Raw genomic sequence first — 25,577 nt, forward strand, 5'->3', positions numbered from 1 at the left:
AGGCTGAAAAGTAATAGGAACTACAGTTATTGAATATAGCACATCCAGGGGCATAAAAGTGAGAGTTCCACTCAACTCCAAGTAGGTCAGGGAACAACTGGAATATTCTTTTCTCCATTGGGCACACACTGCAAATTACATTAAAAAAAAAAAAAAAACAACTCTTCCAGTAGCAATAGAATAATGATGAGTTAAAAAAAATGACATAAGAAAACTAGGGCGATTTCTCTTCGAAAAGAACTCAGAAGATAGGGAGGCAGTGCGGGTTCTGGCTTCAAATCTCAATTTCATTCCTCACTGATGGACAATATTGGAAACTGGCGATACTGACAATTACAATTTCTTTCTCTTTTTCTTTTTTCTTTCTTTTTTTTTTTTTTTTTTTTTTTTTTTTGAGACAGAGTCTTGCTCTGTCCCCCAGGCTGGAGTGCAGTGGCGCGATCTTGGCTCACTGCAAGCTCTGCCTCCCGGGTTCACACCATTCTCCTGCCTCAGCCTCCCGAGTAGCTGGGATTACAGGCATGTGCCACCATGCCCAGCTAATTATTTTGTTTTGTATTTTTAGTAGAAATGGGGTTTTACCTTATTAGCCAGGCTGGTCTCGAACTCCTGACCTCAGGTGATCTGCCCGCCTCGGTCTCCCAAAGTGAATACTGGCAATTTCTTATGCCTCCATGTCTTCATCTGTAGAACGGGAGTAGTAATAATGTTTACTTCATATGTTGTTGTGAAGGTTAAATAAACACATATAAAAGCTTTAATAATGTCATTTTAAATTTCTCAATTAATATTAGCTATATTATCTTAACTACAGTCAAACACTGAGAATTGTCGGAAGGATAAGTTAGATTTAGTCTTGGATGGAGCCTTTAAAATAGGATCCACAGTGGAAATTTCAGGAAGAAAGATTTGAGCTCTGAGACATAAAATTGGAACAGGCTGCCTTTGGGGGGTGTAGTGTATTTCCTATTTCCTGTGATTTTTAAGTCAAGACTGGCTAGTCACATGGTAAATAGGTTAGGTGAGAGTGGATGAGCTAAATTTGAAATACCTTTCAATTTTGGATTCCTATATTCTACTTCAAGGCAACTGCTATCAACCAATAGGCTTTACTTCTCACATGTCTTATATACTAATGAATGTACCCCATCTTCACCTAAACTAAGGCTCCTCGATGATGAGATCACTGTCAGATTCATTACTATTTATCTTTTTATTTCCAGCATTTTAGCACCTTACACATGGTAGGGGCTCAATACTCTGTGTTTAAATAATTAAATATACACTCTTGTACCAAAGGTTGTTTTCCAGGAAATCATGCAGCCTACCTGTCCTTGCCAATAAAACCCTCATATCAGGTGTCCCTGAAGGAATCATGGGACATATATTATGCCATTTAATTCTTTCACTTGTGAGTTGCTGCTAGTAAGTAGTTAGATAGATTTTACAGAATGATTCTATAAAAGTTAATTCAGAAAGGTAGATGCTCAACACAACCACTGGTGGATCCCAGCCTACTTAAACTCCAGATTCTTAGGGTCTAGTTTCTCAGTTAGAACCCTGATCAAGTATTAGAGAGGCAATCAGTCAACATTATTGAATGCTAGGAGCTAAAATCAGAAAAAAAAACAAGAAAAAATCCCTAGTTGTTATACACTAAAATGTAGAAAGTGAGAAATAAACATTACTTCTCTTCCTTAGAAAAATAGATGTTTCCTAATATTGTGGACTAAAATTATAAAAACCAAACTTGGTGAAATCAGTTAGAACAAGCAAGGCAGATTAAGGGTCTTGGATAAAAAGGAGAAAGGAGACCATTAGAGACACAAGTGGGTCATCTGCATCGAGGTAGTGGTGTTAGGGAGTCCAAAAATATGCAATAGGCAGATGGTTTAGCAAGATGTCAGGATATATAGTGAGTGGAGTCTAGCCACCAGCAAAAATTTTGCAAAGTTACAACTAAGAATCAAAGTTTCACTTTACTAACAGCTTCAAGACTGCTAGGCACTCCAGTAAAGAGTTTTTATAAAGTAAAGTGGATGCACAGAGTTCCTTCATTATCCACAATATAAATCTCATAGTTTTCTAATTTTCGCCCTCAGGCTAGAGAGATGTTAAGAGGAGGAGGGAAGTAAAGTAGTAGCAGGGTCTGCAGAGCAGTAGAGGTAGGTAGGAAAGAAAGAAAGAGAAAAAGGAAGAAAGAAGGAAGGAAGGAAGGAAGGAAGGACAGGGAGGGAGGGAGGGAGGGAGGGAGGGAGGGAGGGAGGGAGGGAGGGAGGGAGGGAGGGAGGGAGGGAGGGAGGGAGGGAGGGAGAGGCATTCAACACACAATGCTCATACTCAGTAAAAGCCTGGCCTGATTATGTATTGGATTCTGGGCATTCATTCAACACGTGTTGAATACACTCCATTACACTCATACAAAACGTGTTTTGTTAAGTTTCTTCCATGTGTCAGGTGCTGCAGGTTAAAATGACTACACAAAGTACCATAACCTCATCAAGTTTACTATCTAGTGGGGACAGGGAACAAGTTAGGGTGTGGAATTCAGCTCCCACTATTATCCATCTGCTTATTTTAAAGCCATCTAGTAGCCATGAAGTAATGTATTTGAACCAATACATCCACCTTTAGTAATTGCTAAAGTCAGTCTGACTCCTCCCTGTAAATTACTGATGCTTTAAAATTCACTAAACTATAGCTAGATCATCAGACTGAAATGATGTTTGAAACTTTCTGAAGCTTTACTGAAATTGTTTTAGGTTTCTCCCAGAGGCTGTAAGAACAGTAGTAAAATTATAAGTAGTTTTTTACAATCTGTAACTAAATACAGACTGTAAAAATGATTAATTTTTTTAATATTCTTAGTGTTTCAGGACTATTATATTAATAAGGCCATCATGCATCACTGTTGTATTCCAACAGAACTATTAGTCTCCGTACTATGTTAGTGTAATTACAGCCTAATGGTTTACAACATTATAAAAGCACTAAATACTTTACTAAACTGAGTATAGTATATAAAAATTAATTCAAAAGTTTCCAGGCTTAAAGCAATAGAATCAATGATGGAAAAAAGTTTTTCTCATTTTGTATAAGAAAACAAAGGCATCAAAGGGGAATGCTAAAAAATAATCTGAATTGTAATGAAAATACAGGTAATTAAAATAAAAATCTAAATGACATCTTATTGTATTTTGATTCCATCATATAAATCAATTATTTTTGTTAATGAAGGGAGAGAACAATGTTTCTAAGAAGGTACAATTTAGAACCTTTTTCCTTTTGTGTGGATTTGACAACTTATTTGTGAGAGATGAGAGAAAACATCCATGTAATAATGGTAAGATTAACCATACAATATGTACTTCACAAACAGACCAGATGATTGGTGAACTTTTAATGATAGTTTTACAGACTTTAATACTAAATACTTAAATAAGAAATCTCTCAGCATGGTGAAATATAAGTATTCAGTAAAAATGGGTTCATCGACTGGATGGTATTTGTGAGAAGAGAAATTAGGGAGAAAAAGTTCTGCCTGTTAAATAAGGTTAATAACAAATTGCCATGATAATAAACACCCTAATTTTTAATATAACATTTAACACAGCAGAACGATAATTAATGCTTCTTTCACTTACTCAAGTTCATTTAGTTGCCTTGAAGGATTCTGCACATTTTTATCAATTCTTTAAAACACTGCGATAGAAATCTTTCTTTCTCTCTTACAAGATTTTATCCTTAACATTAGTTTTGTTACTACACAGCCTAACCTCATTCAAAATCTGGTTCTCATTTATTTTGTGTGATTTACCTAAGTCAGTTCTATATATTAATTTGCAAATGTGCCACCTCTATGGTTTAGGAGGTTTCAAATCATAATCCACCTTTAATTATTTACTTCAAGGGGAAATTTTTATTAATGTTTCTGTGAATTCAAAATAGCTCCCCTAGTATGGGTGGATACCAGAAATTACTGACTGTGATTGCCTTTTATACACCTAATTCAATTGCTAAAGCCCTCTGCAATAGTTCTTTAGCTCTGTGGGCAGTGTATTCTTTGCAGCATTAGCAAGAAGTTAATGCTTGTTCTTCAAAGAGCACTTTCAAACAGAGTGTGGAAGGGTGGTCACCAGGGATCAGAGGTGGGAAAAATAGCAAATGTTGGTCAACGTGTACAGGCTTGCACTTACAAGGTGGATAAGTTCTGGAAACCTAATCTATAGCATAGCAACTATAGTTAGCATTAACATATAATACATTTTAAACTTGCTAAGAGTTGATCTAAGTATATTCACCACACACACAAAAAGTAACTGTGAGGTGATAGACATGTTAATTAGCTTGATTGTGGTAATCATTTTATAAGGTATACGTACATTGAAACATCATATTATATACTTTGAATATATTCATTTTTTGTCATTAAAACCTCAGTAAAGCTGAAAATAAACTAATGAATTTTTTTGAAAAGCAGTTTCACCTCTCCAACATGGAGGTGGGAGGAAATTCCAGAACATTCAGCTCCAATTTAGGCTCTATCCTAGGCCCTTGGAGAAAGAAATTGACACTGAAGAGCTTGTATGAACCATTTTGACCAACTAAAAAAATTCTTTCTCGGGATAGCAAATTGAAGCAGAGTATTCCTCATTTTCTTTCAAATCCAGTAAGAAAAGGATTAAACAGTTTGCGGTCTCTACTGGAGAAATAGTGTTAGGTGGTAAGAAATATAATGGCTAGTGAATTATCGGCCATTATTTTTTGAGCTTTCATCCTAGCCAGCCCTTCTGCTAACTAGCTGGAAAGCAGTAGTCCCTTCACCTTGCTGAGTTACATGCTCAGATAGAGCTTAGATGGAGCACTCACTTAGGTGCAGCACTACATCTAACACATAGAGTGTATGAAAAGATGACTTGTAGCTAAGATCTAATTAAGCTTTTGACTATAATTGTTCATTTTCATTATTTTCACTGGAAATCAGCAAACCAAAACTTGCCATTATGCTTATCACATATTTTATTCTTTCTCATTGCTAAAGCTCACAGTGAATTAAAATGTTAATTTCAAGGAAAATAATTTAATAATCTGAGATTTTGCTGCATTTTCTTGTTCTTTTTTATATATACTTTAAGTTATGGGATAAATATGCAGAACGTGCAGGTTTGTTACATAGTTATACAGGTGCCACGGTGGTTTGCTGCACCCATCAACCCGCCATCTACATTAGTTATTTCTGCTAATGCTATCCCTTGTCTACTCCCCCACCCCATCACAGGCCCCGGTGTGTGATGTTTCCCTCCCTGTGTCCACGTGTTCTCATTGTTCAACTCCCACTTATGAGGGAGAACATGCAGTGTTTGGTTTTCTGTTCCTGTGTTAGATTGCTGAGAGTGATGGTTTCCACCTTCATCCATGTCCCTGCAAAGGACATGAACTCATCCTTTTTTATGGCTGCATAGTATTCCATGGTGTATATTTGCCCCATTTTCTTTCCCCAGTCCTTCATTGATGGGCATTTGAGTTGGTTCCAAGTCTTTGCTGTTGTGAACAGTGCTGCAATAAACATGCTTGTGCATGTGTCTTTATAGTGGAATGATTTATAATCCTTTGGGTATACACCCAGTAATGGGATTGCTGGGTCAAATGGTATTTCTGGTTCTAGATCCTTGAGGAATCACCACACTGTCTTCCACAATGGTTGAACTAATTTACAATCCCACCACAGTGTAAAAGTGTTCCTATTTCTCCACATCCTCACCAGGATCTGTTGTTTCCTGACTTTTTAATGTTGCCATTCTAACTGGCATGAGATGGTATCTTACTGTGGTTTTGATTGCATTTCTCTAATGACCAGTGATGATGAGATTTTTTTCATATGTTTGTTGGCCTCATAACAAACATATGTTGGTTTGTTGGTTTGTTATAGACCAACATAACAAACATGTGTTGGTCTTCTTTTGAGAGGTGTCTGTTCATGTCCTTTCCCTACTTTTTGATGGGGTTGTTCATTTTTTTCTTGTAAATTTGTTTAAGTTCTTCATAGATTCTGTGTATTAGCTCTTTGTCTGATGGGTAGATTGCAAAAATTTTCTCCAATTCTGTAGGTTGCCTGTTCACTCTGAGGCTAGTTTCTTTTGCTGTGCAGAAGCTCTTTACTTTACTGAGATCCCATTTCTCAACTTGAGCTTGTGTTGCCATTGCTTTTGGTGTTTTAGTCATGAAGTCTTTGCCCATGCCTATGTCCTGAATGGTATTGCCTAGGTTTTCTTCTAGAGTTTTTATGGTTTCAGGTTTTACATTTAAGTCTTTAATCCATCTTGAGTTAATTTTTCTATAAGGTGTAAGGAAGGGATCCAATTTCAGTTTTCTGCATATGGCTAGCCAGTTTTCCCACCACCATTTATTAAATAGGGAATTCTTTCCCTGTTGCTTGTTTTTGTCAGTTTGTCAAAGATCAGATGGTTGTAGATGTGTGGTATTATTTCTGAGGCCTCTCTTCTGTTCCACTGGTCTATATATCTGTTTTGGCACCAGTACCATGCTGTTTTGGTTACTGTAGCCTTGAAGCACAGTTTGAAGTCAGGTAGCGTGATGCCTCCAGCTTTGTTCATTTGCTTAGGATTGTCTTGGTTATAAGGGCTCTTTTCTGGTTCCATATGAAATTTAAAGTAGTTTTTTCTAATTCTGTGAAGAAAGTCAATGGTAGCTTGATGGGGATAGCATTGAATGTATAAATTACTTTGGGCAGTATGGCCATTTTCATTATATTGATTCTTTCTATCCATGAGCATGGAATGTTTTTCCATTTGTTTGTGCTATCTCTTATTTCCTTGAGCAGTGGTTTGTAGTTCTCCCTGAAGAGGTCCTTCTCATCCCTTGTAAGTTGTATTCCTAGGGATTTTATTCTCTTTATAGTAATTGTGAATGCGAGTTCACTCATGATTTGGCTCTCTGTTTGTCTATTATTGGTGTATAGGAATGCTTGTGATTTTTGCACATTGATTTTGTATCCTGAGACCTTGCTGAAGTTGCTTAACAGTTTAAGGAGATTTTGAGCTGAGATGATGGGGTTTTCTAAATATACAATCATGTCATCTGCAAACAGAGACAATTTGACTCCCTCTCTTCCTATTTGAATACCCTTTATTTCTTTATCTTGCCTGATTGCCCTGGCCAGAACTTCCAATACTATGTTAAATAGGAGTGGTGAGAGAGGGCATCCTTGTCTTGTGCTGGTTTTCAAAGGCAATGCTTCCAGCTTCTGCCCATTCAATATGATATTGGCTGTGGGTTTCTCATAAATAGCTCTTATTATTTTGAGATATGTTCCATCAATATCTAGTTTATTGAGAGTTTTTAGCATGAAAGGGTGTTGAATTTTATCGAAGGCCTTTTCTGTATGTATTGAGATAATAATGTGTTTTTTGTCATAGGTTGTGTTTATGTGATGGTATATGTTTATTGATTTGCATATGTGGAACCAGCCTTGCATCCCAGGGATGAAGCCAACTTGATTGTGGTGGATAAGCTTTTTGATGTGCTGCTGGATTCTATTTGCCAGTATTTTATTGAGAATTTGCATATCAATGTTCATCAGGGATATTGGCCTGAAATTTTCTTTTTTTTGTTGTGTCTCTGCCAGGTTTTGGTATCAGGATAATGCTGGCCTCATAAAATGGGTTAGAGAGGATTCCCTCTTTTTCTATTGTTTGGAATAGTTTCAGAAGGAACAGTACCAGCTCCTCTGTACCTCTCATAGAATTTGGCTGTCTCAATTTCAGAATTTGTTATTGATCTATTCAGGGATTCGACTTCTTCCTGGTTTAATCTTGGGAGGGTATATGTTTCCAGGAATTTATCTATTTCTTCTAGATTTTCCAGTTTATTTGCGTAAAGGTGTTTACACTATTCTTTGATGATAGTTTGTACTTCTGTGGGAACAGTGGTGATACCCCCTTTATCATTTTTTATTGTGTCTATTTGATTCTTCTCTCTTTTCTTCTTTATTAGTCTGGCTAGCGAGCTATCTACTTTGTCAATCTTTTCAAAAAACCAGCACCTGAATTCATTGAGTTTTTGAAGGATTTTTCGTGTCTCTATCTCCTTCAGTTCTGTTCTCATCTTAGTTATTCGTTGTCTTCTGCTGGCTTTTGAATTTGTTTGCTCTTGCTTTTCTAGTTATTATAATTGTGATGTTAGGGTGTCAATTTTAGATCTTTCCCACTTCCTCTTGTGGGCATTTAATGCTATAAATTTCCCTGTAAACACTGCTTCAGCTGTGTCCCAGAGATTCTGGTATGTTGTGTCTTTGTTCTCACTGGTTTCAAAGAACTTATTTATTTCTGCCTTAATTTCGTTTTTTACCCAGTAGTCATTCAGGAGCAGGTTGTTCAGTTTCCATGTAGTTATATGGTTTTGAGTGAGTTTCTTAATCTTGAGTTCTAATTTGATTGCACTCTGGTCTGAGAGACTGTTTGTTATGATTTCTGTTCTTTTGCATTTGCTAAGGAGTGTTTTACTTCCAATTATGTGGTCAATTTTAGAATAAGTGTGGTGTGTTGCTGAGAAGAATGTATATTCTGTTGATTTGAGGTGGAGAATTCTGTAGATGTCTGTTAGGTCCACTTGGTCCAGAGCTGAGTTCAAGTCCTGAATATCCTTGTTAATTTTCTGTCTCATTGATCTGTCTAAAATTGACAGTGGGGTGTTGAAGTCGCCCACTATTATTGTGTGTGAGTCTAAGTCTCTTTGTAGGTCTCTATGAGCTTGCTTTATGAATCTGGGTGCTCCTGTATTGGGTGCATATATATTTAGGATAGTTAGTTCTTCTTGTTCCATTGATCCCTTTACCATTATGTAATGCCCTTCTTTGTCTTTTTTTAATCTTTATTGGTTTAAAGTCTGTTTTATCAGAGACTAGGATTGAAACCCCTGCTTCTTTTTTTTTTTTTTTTTTGCTTTGCATTTGCTTAGTAAATATTCCTCTATCCCTTTATTTTGAGCCTATGTGTGCCTTTGCACATGAGATGGGTCTCCTGAATACAGCACACTGATGAGTCTTCACCGTTTATCCAATTTGCCAGTCTGTGTCTTTTAATTGGGGCATTTAGCCCATCTACATTTAAGGTTAATATTGTTATGTGTGAATTTGATCCTGTAATTATGATGCTAGCTGATTATTTTGCCCATTAGTTGATGCAGTGTCTTCATAGTGTCAATGGTCTTTACAATTTGGTATGTTTTTGCAGTGGCTGGTACAAGTTTTTCCTTTCCATATTTAGTGCTTCCTTCAGGAGCTCTTGGAAGGCAGTCCTGGTGGTGACAAAATCTCTCAGCGTTTGCTTGTCTGTAAAGGATTTTATTTCTGCTCTGCTTATGAAGCTTAGTTTGGCTGGATATGAAATTCTGGGTTGAAAATTTTTTTCTTCAAGAATGTCGAATATTGGCCTCCACTCTCTTCTGGCTTGTAGGGTTTCTGCTGAGAGATCCACTGTTAGTCTGATGGGCTTCCCTTTGTGGGTAACCCAATCTTTCTCTCTGGCTGCCCTTAGCATTTTTTCCTTCATTTCAACCTCAGTGAATTTGTTAAGTATGTGTCTTGGGGTTGCTCTTCTCAAGGGGTAGCTTTGTGGTGTTCTCTGTATTTCCTGAATTTGAATGTTGGCCTGTCTTGCTAGGTTAGGGAAGTTCTCCTGGATAATATCCTGAAGATTGTTTTCCAACGTGGTTCCATTCCCCCCGTCACATTCAGGAACACCAATCATATGTAGGTTTGGTCTTTTCTCATAGTCCCATATTTCTTGGAGACTTTGTTCACTTCTTTTCATTCTTTTTTTTCTAATCTTGTCTTCATGCTTTATTTCATTAAGTTGATTTCAGTCTCTGATATCCTTTCTTCTGCTTGATCAATTTGGCTACTGATACTTCTGTATGCTTCACGAAATTCTCATGCTATGTTTTTCAGCTCCATCAGGTCATTTATGTTCTTCTCTAAACAGGTTATTCTAGTTAGCAATTCGTCTAAACTTTTTTGAAGTTCTTAGCTTCCTTGCATTGGGTTAGAACATGCTCCTTTAGCTTGGAGGAGTTTGTTATTACCTACCTTCTGAAGCCTACTTCTGTCAATTTGTCAAACTCATTCTCTGTCCAGTTTTGTTCCCTTGCTGTTGAGGAGTTGTTATCCTTTGGAGGAGAAGAGGCATTCTGGTTTTTGGAATTTTCAGCTTTTTGCACTGGTTTTTCCTCATCTTCATGGATTTGTCTACCTTTGGTCTTCGATGCTGGTGAACTTCAGATGGGATTTCTGTGTGGACATCCTTTTTGTTGACGTTGATGCTATTCCTTTCTGTTTGTTAATTTTCCTTCTAACAGTGAGGCCCCTCTGCTGCAGGTCTGCTGGAGTTTGCTGGAGGTCCACTCCAGACCCTGTTTTCCTGGGTATCACCAGTGGAGGCTGCAGAACAGCAAAGATTGGTGCCTGTTCCTTCCTCTGGAAGCTTCGACCCAGAGGGGCACCTGCCAGATGCCAGCCAGAGCTCTCCTGTGTGAGGAGTCTCTCAACCCCTGCTGGGAGGTATCTCCCAGTCAGGAGGCACTGGGCTCAGGGGCCCACTTGAGGAGGCAGTCTGTCCCTTAGCAGAGCTCAAGCACTGTGCTGGGAGATTCATTGCTCTCTTCAGAGATGGGAGGCAGGAACACTGAAGTCTGCTGAAGCTGTGCCTACAGCTGCCCCTTCCCCAAGGTGCTCTGTACCAGGGAGATGGGAGTTTTATCTATAAGCTTCTGACTGGGACTGCTGCCTTTCTTTGAGGGATGCCCTGCCCAGAGAGGGGGAATCTAGAGAGACAGTCTGGCTACAGCGGCTTTGCTGGGCTATGCTGGGCTATGTTGGGTTCCGCCCAGTTTGAACTTCCACGTGGCTTTGTTTACACTGTGTGGGGAAAACCTCCTACTCAAACCTCAGTAATGGCTGATGCCCCTGCCCCCACCAAGCTCGAGCATCCCAGGATGACTTCATACTGCTCTGCTGGCAGTGAGAATTTCAAGCCAGCAGATCTTAGCTTGCTAGGCTCCATGGGGGTGGGATCCCCTGAGCTAGACTACTTGGCTCCCTGGCTTCAGCCCTGTTTCCAGGGGAGTGATTGGTTCTGTCTTGCTGGCGTTCCAGGCACCACTGGGGTATGAAAAAAAACTCCTGCAGCTAGCTCAGTGTCTGCCCAAACAGCCACCCAGTTTTTGCTTGAAACCCAGGGCCCTGGTGGTGTAAGCATCCAAGGGAATCTCCTGGTCTGTGAGTTGTGAAGACCATGGGAAAAGTGTAATATCTGGGCTGGAGTGCACCATTCCTCACGGCACAGTCCCTCACAGCTTCCCTTGGCTAGGGGAGGTAGTTCCCCAACCCCTTGAGCTTCCTGGGTGAGGCGATGCCCCCACCCTGCTTCACCTCACCCTCTGTGGGCTGCACCCACTGTCTAACCCGTCCCAATGAGATGAGCCCCATACCTCAGTTGGAAATGCAGGAATCACCCCCACCTTCTCTGCTGATCTCACTGGGGGCTGCAGACTGGAGCTGTTCCTATTCGGCCATCTTGCCAGCCACCACGAGTTTTCTTGTTCTTTAAAAATAAATTAGACTTATGCAAAATGAGTTTCTAAGATGGCTCAAAATTTAGATTATTATCATGTATAATATGATAATTATCATGTATAATTCATTTGTGTACCTTTTATGACAATATTCTAATAGGTCTTAAGATGCCTTACAGTACCTCCAACTTATGTGTTGCTAACACCTTGCATGACAGGTTCCCTTCTGAGCAGAGCTGACCGGGTGAGGAACGTGCAGCATATGTCTTCAAAGCCAACAAGAACGCACTTTAGGACTGAGGATGAACCACTCAAGATCAGTATTTGTTGATTAGATTTGAAAGAAACTCATACAATAGTCTAGGGAGAGGTGTTTAAACACCTGAATTTACCTCAGATCTTTAAAGCAATAACCTAATTTTTAGCAACAGTAGCTCTTTCACAGGTGTACAAAGAATGTTTACTTCCATTGTACTAATTAGTTTTAAATTGAGAAAACATTTAGTAATTGGAAAAACAAAGAAGCTCCTATTTTTCTAGGACAGAAATAAAAGGAAAAGGAGAACAAGACTAACTACAATATTCAGCTTAACATTTCAAATTTTTTCATCGACTTCACTAAGCAATGTCTATTTTGTTTTGTTTTTCAAAAAGCACAATTCCCAGGTGTAACTAAAATAGTAAATATGTACACTTACTTTGCTAAGAAATAATTAAAGATGTCATTTGCTGACAAAAACAAATGTATGCCTAATATATAAATGTATGCTTGTTATTTTTGGTTAAATAAATATTTGTTCATGCCTTATTTTGGGATGTAGTTCTCTTCTAATACACCAGGAGAAAACTCTGAATTAAGGAGTAACTCATCTTTTCTGCTAAAAAATTTAATAGCCTCTGCTTCAATTGACTTTAATAAGTTATAAAAAAATACTGCATTTTCTTTTTCAATTGCAACAATAATGTGATAAAATAAATTACTACTTTAAAATGCATAGCACTGTATACCCTCCAAGCAAAAAAAAGGCATCTATTATACACAACATGCACTGACAGGAGTAGGTCTTTGATAAAAAAACACATTGTAAAGTGCATTTTTTGCACCTAATGATTTAATCAAAATTTAAGTAAAACTCACTCTGCTTACATTTTTCTTTTCCTCTCCCCAATCCCCATGGTAATTTTCTTCATGCTAAATAACCCAAATTTCTTTAGCTTTTCCTCAAAGGACCCATTTTCTAAACTAATCATTTTTAGTCATTCTCTTTGGAACTCTCTCCAAGATTTCTACATCTTGTTTCGAACAAAAGTCCCACAATTAGATCGTGTCCTCCCATAAAAACGTGATAAATGCTGATCATAGAAGGAACTCTTTAGGGTGGCTCCTTCTCACACATGGAAAGAGTCTTGATCTGACAACTTTATTAACCATTAGCAAGCTGCTATGATTTGAAAGTTCCACCCAAACTCATGCTGAAATTTAATTGTCATTGTAACAGTATTAAGAGGTGGGGCATTTAAGAGGTGATTAGGCCATGAGGGCACTACCCTCTTGAAGAGATTACTGCTGTTATCACAGGAATAGGTTAGTTATTGAAGGAGTGTGTTCTTGATAAAAAGGATTAGTTCAGATCAATGTTTCTCTCTGACTCATGGACTTACTTCTGCCTTCCATACTTCTGCCATGGGATGACCCTTGCTGGATGCCAGTGCCATGCCCTTGGACTTCCCAGCCTCCAGAACTGTGAGCCACATAAACATTTGTTTTTTATAAATGACCCAGTCTGTAGTATTCCATTATAGCAGTAGGAAACAGACAGGACACAAGCTAACACCTCCTCTGACTCGATTACTTGGTGATGGGGTAGAGTACCTAATTCTTTATTTCTCAAACACCTGTGTGTCAAGTCCTGTGCTAGACATTTTAACTGCCTTTTGAAATATTAAACACTGCTATTATTCCTGTTATGAAAAGAGGTTAAGTAATCTCACCAAAGCCATAGAACCTATCAGTGGGAAAGTAGAGATGTGATTATAGGTTTAACTAAGTCTAAAGCTCACCATTACAACAAATATTCTTAATAGTTTCTAATGGGGGTTCACACCATAACATGCCAGTCTGTCACAGAATTGTTTTGAGCTAAAGGTGACTGAGAAATATCAGACACAGAACAAGCTCTCTGCCCTCCATCTCTCTATTAGGAAGGGCAAAATGATTGTTAATCACTGAAGACAATTCTATTCTCCTATCAGCCCAGAGGTGGGACCAGAGAAACCTATATAGCACATCTAACTAGTCCTTATTTTCCTTTGAGTTAGTTTCCCCATATGTTTACCTTTCTGCAGTTTACTGCCTCTAGAAGCTCAAAATTCCTTTCCTTTGTCTTGTTATTTCTCTACAAATTTATTATTTTTTACTAAGATGTTATATAAGCCCAAGTTTTAACCACCCCTTTGAGATACTTATTGCTGAGTTCTCCCACATGTGTGTGATGCATATGTTAATACACTTCTGTTGGTTTTCTCTTGTTAATCTGTCTTTTGTCAGTCTGATTTGCAGGACCTTAGCTGGAGAAACTAAAGGTAAAAAAAAACACATTTTTTCCCCTAAAATTCTCATTTTTAGTAACAGAGAAAATCCTACAGGAAATCCTCAACACTGAGAGCAAGTGCTGAAACTTTCCATGGTGAGAATGATTTCTTTGGGCTGGTCAGTGCTCATTGTTTTGCACCCCAAACACATCAGGAGAGGCACTGGCATAGAAGCAAAGTGCCTGAACCCTGGTGAGCATTTCCAAGGTAAGGATAAGCAAATGCTGCTCTGGTGCCCTCCCATGGACAGTATTATGTGAGAAGACACAGGCAGAAGGGCAACCACCTGAGTAGTGACTCAAGAGTTTAAATCCATGCGCAACAAGACTGCGTGGTAATTTAGAGAAGGACAATAGATTAGCCGATTCATCTGGTCAACAAGTTAATGTGCTGACATTTTTAAGTCATTCTATGATGTTTGCACAATGATGAAATGGTTGAATGACACATTTCTCAGAAGGTACCCTTGTCATTAAATGATGCGTGACTGTATATATGTTGCTGTCCGTTATGTATTTTAGTAACATGTACTATAACAATAAAAATAAAATTAAAAATGTGGAGAGTCTGTGAAACACTTCAAACGAATATTAGAAATCAAAATACCTCTTTTCAATAAAAAGGTGTTTGATCATTTAATCATTTGTGCTCTGCTTATCTGTTGCTCATGATATTTTGAATTGTTACATGATAAAGGTAAAAGGTATTGATAAACATAGGCTAATAGTATTTTGGATCAGAAAGACAACTATCAGCCACTTAATTTTACAAATGAGATAACTGAGGTTATAAGCCGTTAGAGAGATTTTTTTTATTCATTTTATTTAGAGACTTAGCCCAATATAAACAAGATGATACATAACTCAATTTTAAAAGAAACTCAACAAAATGCATACTTTTAATTACATTGTAAATGATTTCAAGATTATCATAAGGCATTTTTTTAAATAAAAATGTTGTAATCATTAGCCCTTAGTCCTTCTTTAATGCCAAAATAAATTTCTGACTAACAGCATATATATTTGTAGGTACCTATCTCCCCTGAATGACAGATGGAAAAGTAATGCAGACATTTATGACATATCCACCTGGTTTTTTCTGCAGTATCATTGCAGTAAGGTCCATTTTATCTAATAAAAAAAAAAGACTAAGCATTTTTCAAACTTTTGTCTCTCATTTAATTTCTTTAGCTATGTTAGTGTTCTTTCTTTAAATTACTAAATTTCTTAGATTCAAGATCTTTTTTTTTGTATTATTCAAAATTAATAAAATTGATGATTCATGATGGAAGCAGAAGCAACCTTCAGATTCAGTGTTTGGTTTACAAATTCCTCCTGATTTATAAACCATTCAGGCTGAACCACTGCCTGGAGCTTTCCATTTTGTTGCTATTCTCCTCTGTCTTGCCCATGTTTGCTGCGTCTTAGCTCTTGATATCCCCCCTCTTCAAGTCTTTGCAGTCCTCTGAGTGTCCTTTTCCTACATCTTCTGTCCACTCTTTCATAGTACTCTTTTCCTGAGTTATCATGATTCTCTCTCTTCATGGCCAAACACCATGAAGCTCTCAGTGTTTAAAAGAGGGCCTTGGGAGTGAAACTGGATTTGAATTAGTCTGTACCACTTTGTAAATGTGTGACTTGGAGAAATGTTTAACCTCTCTTTGCTTGATTTTCTCATTCGAAAATAGCGGTAATAGTAGTACCTATTTCACATGATTGGGATAATTACATAAGTTGATCCATTTCTAGTTCATAGAAGAATGTTAGCATATATTCATTGTTCAGTAATCCATAAATTATCATCATTAGTATTATTTCTGATTATTCTTTCTTAACATAATCAGGAAGCAAATGAACCCTTACATAAATATTTACTTTTAGTTCACTTTTATTAATCCCTTCAAACTTTTGTACCCCCAAATAAGCATGGCCCCATGTGGTCTAATCTCTAAATGGTACAAATAAAAAAGAAGCAATCTTCTAAGAGGGGAAAAAAAACCTTGAAAAGAATTTTGATTTTTACTTGAAAAACTTCTGGAGAATTTGAGTTTGGAAGAGGGAGTATGTTATTCCTATGGAGCAAAACATCTTGAAATTCCTTTCTCTCCACCTCTGCCATTCTCAATATGATTCCCATTGATGGCAGCTGCTCTTTCACATCTTTTGTCTTTATCACTGTATTTTTACAATCCTCAAGATTTCCTATGCCTAGACTGCCAGATTCTTTATTCCACCAGCCCAACACACCTTCTCTTATATATATATATATTTATATTTATTTATATATATTTATATATTTTTATATATATTTATATATATATATTTGCATTCTGCTTGTCCAGTTGTTCTTGAGCATAGTTGCAAACTGAAAAGACATGAGGTATGTTTAAAATGCTGATATCTTAGCTCAACTTTCAGAAATTTTGCAGTGTGGTTATGTGACACCATACTGTTTCAGTCATAATAATAATGTTTAAGTCAGCAACAGACAGCATTATATGTTGGTGGTCTCATAGGCTTATAATACTGTATTTTGCTGTGCCTTTTTTTATGTCTAAATATACCTAGGTACACAAAAACTTACCATTGCATTACAATTGTCTACAGTATTGAGTACAGTAATATGCTGCACAGCTTTGTAGCCCAGGAGCAATAGGCTAAACCACATAGCCTAGCTGTGTAGTAGGCTATACCATACTACATACTAGAGTTGTGTAAGTAGACACTGTCATGTTCACCCTTCAGTGAAATACCTAACAATGCATTTCTCAGAATATATACTCATGATTGAGCGGCACCTGACTGTAATTGGCCTATGCATTGGAATTTTTCAAAGTTCTCTGGGTGATTTTAATATCCAGCCAGGGTTAAGAACCACTAGCTATTCTTTCTCCTCCTCTCGTCAGTGTAAATCTTCTAGTTTTTTCCTTTCTTCCCACACCGAAGCTCATGATAAAGTTCAGAAGCTGGGAGTGAGGAAATGTCAAGTGTTCAATGCCAGAATTTTCCTTAGGGAGACTGAGACAAGAAACAAACTCTGGATATTTATTCGTGTGAGATTTTGTCACTATTATACTTTCCCTCTTTTCTTTGATCCCTGAGGACCTAAGCCCTTTCTCCCCCTTATCTCTGCCACCTCTATTCATTGGCTGGAGCTCTCACACAACCAATGATTAGCTGAAGCACTGTTCAGATTCCCTCAGGAAACCTTATTCTGGTTGCCTCTATGGGTAAGTGACCCACATTCATAATGATGCTCGGATTTTGTAAAGGTCTTTATATAAAACCAAAGTATATGTTTTGAAAAGCAGCTAAGGTGCAAGTTTGAATAGTCTGTACTGGGGTGAGGCCAGGATAGGGACTCACTGTCTTCCATTTATTATCTGTGTAAGTTTGGGCATCACCTGCAAAATAGGGTTGATGACATTTTATCTACTATACCACTGTATGGTAGAGATAAATTAAATCATCATTTCATGTCTATTTCAGTTTTCTGTTTTTCGTTTTTTGAGACAGTTTCTCTCTTACTGCCCAGGCTGGAGTGCAATGGTGCAATCTCATTTCACTGCAACCTCCACCTCCCGGGTTCAAGCAATTCTCCTGCCTCAGCCTCCCGAGTAGCTGGGATTACAGGCATGCACCACCACAACTGGCTAATTTTGTATTTTTAGTAGAGATGGGGTTTCTCCATTTTGGTTAGGCTGGTCTCAAACTCCCAACCTCAGGTGATCCGCCTGCCTCAGCCTCCCATACTGCTGGGATTACAGGCGTGAGCCACCGCTCCCAGCGTCTATTTCAGTTTTTTTTGTGTATTACTCAGTTTTCCACAATAATTTACTGCAAACTTAGATTGGCATTTACTGTAAATTCACAGATTTGAATTTGCATCAGGTAAACTTTTTTAAAAAGACTCTTCTGCACAGGATTGTGATTTCTAACACATTTCTTAAGGAAAATATGGACACCACATGGGACTCTGCTATTTTAGTTCCTAAGCACTCAGAACAGAGGCGGTGGGGGGATTCAGAGAAATGGCAGAGTTCTAGAAACAGCTGTGTCATGCTGCCATAACACCATAACACACCCCAACACACACACACACACATACACACACACACACACACACTGCTTCCAACTTTTATATTCTTTCCTATTCTCTAGGAAATGTTGGGCACGCATAGTTTGACTCTGCTCAAGTGTCACCTTCTCAAAGAGGACTCCCATGACCATTTATCTAAAACAAAGACTTCTTTCACTCCCCATCTCCTTCACCTACTTCATTTTTCTTCATAGGCCTTATTACTACATGAGTGCATATACAATATTGATTAATGTTTCCTTCCATACAAGATAAAGTCCAAGAGAACAGGCTCTTCTGTTGTCCTCATCTCTTGTTACATCTCAACATTAGAGCAATGCCTCATGCTTAATAAGCATTCAATAAATATTTTTGAGTTAAAAAAGCTTCAAATTATAATCATTATAATAGTCTGAGCGTTTATCTATTATTTTAAACATAGAATCTAAGACCTAAAGAAAGTTAAATGATTTTCCAAAGCTTCTGAAAGAAAATGGTGGAGCTATAATTGTATCCCTGATTACCTGCTTCACAATCTGCTGCTCTTGCAACAATAGCAGGCTGTCACCTTTACCCCTCAAACCTGTCCTCCATTAAAGTTCCTGTTTATTTATCTTCTTTCTATAGGCTTCATCTTATGAGCTATGAAGGGGTGCCTAACAGTGTTTGAGTCTAAAAAATGTGTATTACTTGGAAATTTTAACTGAAAACAATCTCTGAATAAAATGAAATTTAATATAATTAAATGTCTACAAAATGTAACATGTAAACTACTTAGTCAACTCATTATTCTGTTCCTCAACTCTATTCTTATTTTGTTACATAGAAATTAGGTTGAGCATGGGATATAAGCACATTAAAACACATTTGATATGATCTGGGAAAACCTCCAAAAGTAAAAATGCCTAAAACCACCCAAACTTCCTTGCCTGGTAATTGGAAGGGTCACAGCTATTGCTAGATTTTACATGAAAATAACTCTGAGTAAAGGTTTTTCTTTGTTTGTTTGTTTTGTGTTTTGTGTTTTGTGTGGGTGCGTGCATTTTGTTTTTTGTTTTTGTTTGTTTGTTTTTTAGCTTTTAAGCATAATCTGATGCTTGGGCTTCTAATTCTTTGCATAAATCTTTTTATTAGAGGTGTTTTTTTTTTTTAACAAAATCCTTCTGTAGACTAATTAGGCAGAGTGGTGTATTAGTCCATTTTCACACTGCTATAAAGAAATACCTGAGACTAAGTAGTTTATAAAGAAAAGAGGCTTAATTGACTCACAGTTCTGCATGGTTAGGGAGGCCTCAGAAAACTTAATATCATGGCAGAAGGCAAAGGGGAAGCAGGCACCTCTATGGCAGCAGGAGAGAGAGCAAGTGAAGGGGAAATGTCACACTTTAAAACCATCACATCTTGAGGTCTGTCATGAGAACAGTAAGGGGAAAAGCAGCCCCCATGATCCAGTCATTTTCCACCAGGCCTTTCCTTCAACACTTGGAGATTACAATTCAAGATGAGATTTGGGTGGGGACTCAGAGCCAAACCATATTAAGTGGTTAGCATTGGCAAATGACAGCAGTAGTGCTTAGGAGCTCGTGTTCTGTGGTGCGGTGACTTCAGTTTAAATCTTGGCTACATCAGTTATTTAACTTTGACCTTGGGCAAGTATCTCAACTTCTCTAAACCACATTTTCTCTTTATAAAAAAGTGAAAGCTGAGTGCGGTGACTCACACCTGTAATCCCAGCACTTTGGGAAGCCAAGGTGGGCGGATCATGAAGTCAAGAAATCAAGACCATCCTGTCCAACATGGTGAAACCCCGTCTCGACTGAAAATACAAAAATTAGCTGGGCGTGGTGGTGCATGACTGTAGTCCCAGCTACTTGGGAGGCTGAGGCAGGAGAATAGCTTGAACCCGGGAGGCGGAGGTTACAGTGAGCCAAGATGGTGCCACTGCACTCCAGCCTGGTGACAGAGCAAGACTCCATCTCAAAAAAAAAAAAAAAAAAAAAAAAAAGCGGAGACTACAGTAGCCACTAACCTCATAATGTTATTGTGAGAATTATGTAAAATAATATGTGGTAAGTATTTAGCATTGTTACTGGCACTCAAAAGTGTTCAATGGCCTTAACTATTACTGTTATCAGTATTAGTTTTATTACTATTGGTTATCATTATTTGTATTATCATTCTTTAATGTAGCAGATCCTCCTCATCTCATGAGAGCAACTAACACACTTTCTATCCCATTTTCTACAAGAAAGTTCATGAATTTAGTACTAGCTGATGCCAACTCCCAATTCTAGGATGGAAGAACGGCCAATCCTCTTTTCTGTGAGAAAGTCCTGTGCTCTCAGAGCATCTACTTCAAGCATGTCTTTGGAACAGGATAATCACTTGTCTGACTGTTTAAAGAACAACCCCTGTAGCAGTCTCATTTCCACCAGGGTGGTGCTGGGGGAACAGGAAGAAAGAGAATCAAAAAAGAAGAGTCTCTTCTCTCAAAGTCCCCAACACCATTTCTTTAATACTTTTTTAGTTTATGAGATTTGCCAAGGAAATAAAGGCATTGCTTCAGGCCATTCCAATTTCACAATGTAAGTATTCTTTTAAAATTGCTACATCTAGAAGAGTCTTTATATCCATGTCATTACTCAAGGAAAATTGTGAGGATACAGGTAAGAGTGTAAGAGGAATCTTATTAAAACATCACATGCAAAAAAAAAACAAAACTTCTTCCTCTCCACTTGAAAGACATCTCTTTCTACTTACTTTCTATCAGTCATCAAAAATTTCATGAGACATTGAATGATTAGTATCCTTCCAAATGCTTTGAAAAGGTATGGTACATAAAGGGAAAGAAAATAGAGCACCTTGCCAGTGGTAGTGTAATAGTCATAAGATACACATTGAAATTGAATGCATAATAAACCCACAAGGGTACGTAGATGAAAGAATAGAAAATGAAGGCGTGGATCTGATTTACAACGGTATGTGAAACCAAGAATAGGAATAGTCTCCTGGAACTAGATCTCACTAAAAGAAAACTTTACTGAAAGTTTTGTGCTAGTTGACAGAAATAATCATATAGATGTGTGTGCATGAGAGCATGTGTGTGTATGTATAACCCCTTTGAGATCCTTAAGCAAATGACACTTAAAAACACACAAAACATAAACATATTTAGAGATAAACAGAAAAATTACATTAGATGAAAATAGTATTAGGGTGGCGGGTGGGAAGGCAGAGGAAACAAGGCTTTTCAAAAAGGAATTGTTGTATTGTCTTCAGATGTCTTATTAACAGTGATGAAGTAATGTCTTCACAGTTCTGAAGGAAAATTGTTATGAGTTTGGATTTCACTCTCTTTCAAAATGTCAGTTAGAAGTGAGTCATGAAATAAGAAATGTTTATCTCTATGTATATATCCTAAAAATGTTACCTGAAAATGGACTCCAGTAAAATGGAAAGAAAAATGAAACTATAAGAACAAAATGCAAAGTAAAAGCAAACCAACAGTGGGAACAAATGCAGAAGAACTACAAACACTGTTCCAGGAGGAGCACTGTGCCATGCAGCACCCCTCGAAGGCAATGGGCCCAGTAAGAACCATAATATACTCATGAAGAACATAATGAATTCCATTCAACAGATAATTTGTTTAAAAAGTTGCAAGATGGCTGGGCGCGGTGGCTCACGCCTGTAATCCCAGCACTTTGGGAGGCCAAAGTGGGCGGATCATGAGGTTAGGAGATCGAGACCATCCCGGCTAATACGGTGAAACCCAGTCTCCACTAAAAATACAAAAAATTAGCTGGGCGTGGTGGCAGTCGCCTGTAGTCCCAGCTACTCGGGAGGCTGAGACAGGAGAATGGCGTGAACCCAGGAGGCAGAGCTTGTGGTGAGCTGAGATCGCGCCACTGTACTCCAGCCTGGGCAACGGCGCAAGACTCTGTCTCAAAAAAAAAAGTTGCAAGATATTAGTGATAACTTGAGAAAGGTGCATGCTCCTTTTGCCAACAAAAAAAGACAATTAAAAATTCCAGAGAAAACAAAAACAAAAATTTGACCAATAAAGTAATTTTCCAAATAGGAAGGAAATGTTACACGAATTGAAAAACTGACCAACAGAGAAAATGACCTTCCATTTAACTTGGATGATTCAAGAAACACACTCCTTAAAGGAACAAACTCCCATAACTAGGACAGGCTTAGCAGCAGTGACATCTCCTTCTCTAGGCGTCCAATCACTTACTTGAATAAAATGAATATTATTTATTTAATCATAATGTTGCAAATGCTGTTTACACGTTTTCCATGCTTAGAATCAATGACTACACAAAGTATATTACACTGAATTTCAGGTATGCAGAACAGAAAGTACACAACACGCATACATAGCTGGCAGCAGTCTGCAAGTGGGAGGAAGAGAAAAGGGAAAGGCACTGAAAGAGTACTAATCTCCACTATATGAATGTACTATTTTGTATATTCGAAGGTAAGAGATACTGCCTAGTGTTTACAATAGGTTATTATACAGGTATCTAAGTATACAGGTATCTAAGTATATTTTAAGATATTTAAATATTTTATGTATTTATATATAAATATATATTACATTTAATATATTTAAAATATATATTATATATTATATATATTTAATATATTTAAAATATTTTAAATATATTAAAATGTAATTATAGGTATTTAAGTTATTTTAAATAGGTATTAAGTAGGATTAAAACTCTTAGAACTACTAGTTAATAGAAAGTTAATAATTAGAGAAACTGTTAAAATAACTTAGAACGTGAAGCACACCTGCCAAGAGACAGTTTGCTCTAAACTGATGGGTTTGCTGGGATTAAAGGAAAGTCCCAGGCAAGTCTGGACAAGTTTGTCATCCTAGAAGCATATGCAAGTTAATTTCCTCAGATTTAACAGCAGGGAGTCAATATAACAATTATAAATCAAGAAACAGAGATATCAGCATGTTGTTTAAATGTACAGTGACATTCATAGCAGTGGTTAGCATACTGCTCTTTGAAGTCATACATACCTGGGATTGTAGACCCAGCTCTACCAATTACTGGCTCCATGATGCTGAACAAGTTACTAACCTCTCATAATCATATCTATCTCAGTAGATCATTATGAAGATGATGTAAACAATGCATGCAAAATGATAAAGCAGAACCTGACACAGAATAGAGCTTTGGGAACTCTGTGTAACTATTATAGTCATCACTGATATTCTTTATGGAAGCCATTCACTGCATGTGCAAAAAATACTATATGAAAAGCATATTGAATGTTCAGTTAGTTGTTACACCCGTAAATACCTATGGAATTAATGTTAGGGCTTACATTGGCTGGCCAATGCACTAAAAAATATTTAAAGTTATTACATCTGGTGTTCAGGTGGGGAGAGAGGGTGAAAGGACAAGCAGTATATTCAATGATGAAGTTGCATGGTAATTCAATTTCACTCATAAACATTAACTTCACCAGAGAGAGACAAAGGGTGACAGAGAGAAAGAGGAGGGAGGGAGAGAGAGAGAGAGAGAGAGAGAGAGAGAGAGAGAGAGATTAAAGTAATACTGACAACTATGCCAGCCATTGCTCTCAATGGTTTCTTGCTTCTGGCAGTAGATGAAATTACACATGCTATAACCAACATTGCTTGTTGGAAATTTGTGAAAAACATATGTGCATGGTTTTAAATTTTCTCCTATGAACGAAACTTAAAATATTTCCATAACCAGATAAATAAGTAGTATGACTCTGTCAACATTTTTGAGAAGAAATTGAGAAGAATTGAGGGTTATAGTTTTTCTGTCAATGTTTGTCATTGACAGAGAAGAAGTGAGGGTTTTGTATGCTCATTTTATAGTTGTTTAAAGAAATTCCAAGAATAATTCACCCAGAAGTAATTTTTGACTTGTATACTGGCTTTAGAATTTGAGCTTGTATAAGATATAACTTTAATTTACAACTATTTTGCACCATGTGCATTTTAGTAGATATAGGTTATAATCTTATAAGAATAATAAATAATAAAATGATGCTTACAATAGCTGAGATCATGTAATGTGAGAAACTATTTGTAATAAATGCTAAGCAAGAAGATAGGAAGATATAAATTTTTATGTACACAATGGCTACAGGTAAATTAAAAGAGTGAATAGAAAAAAGACTTAAAAATATATATAACAAAAAAACTATTGGCCAAGGCTGTGTTAAGGTGATAGGATTATGGGTGGTTTTATTTTATTTACCTGAGTTTGTAAAATTTAAAAACATGATTTTAGAAACCTGTAAAAAAGCAGACACAAATTAATAAAGACAGAATATACACAGATGCTTTAACCAAAATCTATCTATGGAAATGATTCAGATATCAGAATTGTGCAGTAGTCTCAAATTTTAGTGATTGGTCTTCTCTTCAGGAATTCCAGGCAACATTGTTTCACTACATCATACAATTTACCTAAACTAGAAAATAAGAATAAATTATGTAAAACTATTTGTATTTGACTTTGAAATACTTCCAACAAGCATTTCAGCCAGACATGTCCCCAGACCAGTAGCATGAGCTATGTGCCTCCCCCAACCCCCACTTCCTCTATGCTAACCAAATGCCTTTGCTACTTTTCTACACCACTATGACCAAGTTCAGTTGGATCACACCGTTATTCCAAAGCCATGGCCATACCAATACCCCATAGTTGGATCTAAGCAACAGAAGTTTGGCTTCTCAGGGAGACTTTGGCAGGCTGTAGAAACACGTTTGAGTTTTCATCCAGGTTATATGCAGATTATCACAAAAAGATCCATTATTATGTGAATTAATATATAAAATACATCAAATCTTATCCCAGAAACAGAAAAACTGCAGACACTGAAAAGCCTATTAAATTTGATGAGCTCATAAATGTAGCACATCTTGCTCTTTTCTTCATCCCCAATTTTGTAAAATGGTTTGTTTCATCATGATTGTATTTTTGCATTCAATCAACATTAATAATAAGAACTAAAATACATTTGGTCCTTTATATTTGCTAGGCATTTAACTAAGAATTTGGCATTTAATCATTATCTTGCTGATAAAAAACTTGAGGCTTAGGAAGGTTAATTAACTTGCCCAAGAAACTGTTGAGAATTAGTGGATTCAGGACTTAAACTCTCATTTGCCCATAAAGCCTCAGCTTTTTAACAATTATGCTATAAGGCCTTCTATTAATTGAAGACCTACTAACTTCCAGGCTTTTCTAGGTGACAGAGGACACAAAGATGAATAAGAACCCTGACATTCAGGAGTTAAAAAACATATT

The 25,577-nt window shown here is 37.2% G+C and overlaps 1 long non-coding RNA gene across 1 annotated transcript in view; it reads right to left on the minus strand.

The window, feature by feature from the left end:
* Positions 1–349: 349 nt before the first annotated feature.
* LOC117974759 (uncharacterized) overlaps positions 350–25,577 on the minus strand; it is a 30,858-nt gene continuing 5,630 nt past the window's right edge. Inside the window, exons 3-4 of the long non-coding RNA XR_004664901.3 lie at positions 24,522–24,558; positions 350–684 (exon numbers count right to left, since the gene is read on the minus strand). This is a non-coding gene — a long non-coding RNA (uncharacterized LOC117974759). The remainder of the gene's footprint in view (positions 685–24,521; positions 24,559–25,577) is intronic.

Source organism: Pan paniscus, chromosome 1 (genome assembly GCF_029289425.2).
Source record: "Pan paniscus chromosome 1, NHGRI_mPanPan1-v2.0_pri, whole genome shotgun sequence".
Taxonomy (NCBI): domain Eukaryota; kingdom Metazoa; phylum Chordata; class Mammalia; order Primates; family Hominidae; genus Pan; species Pan paniscus.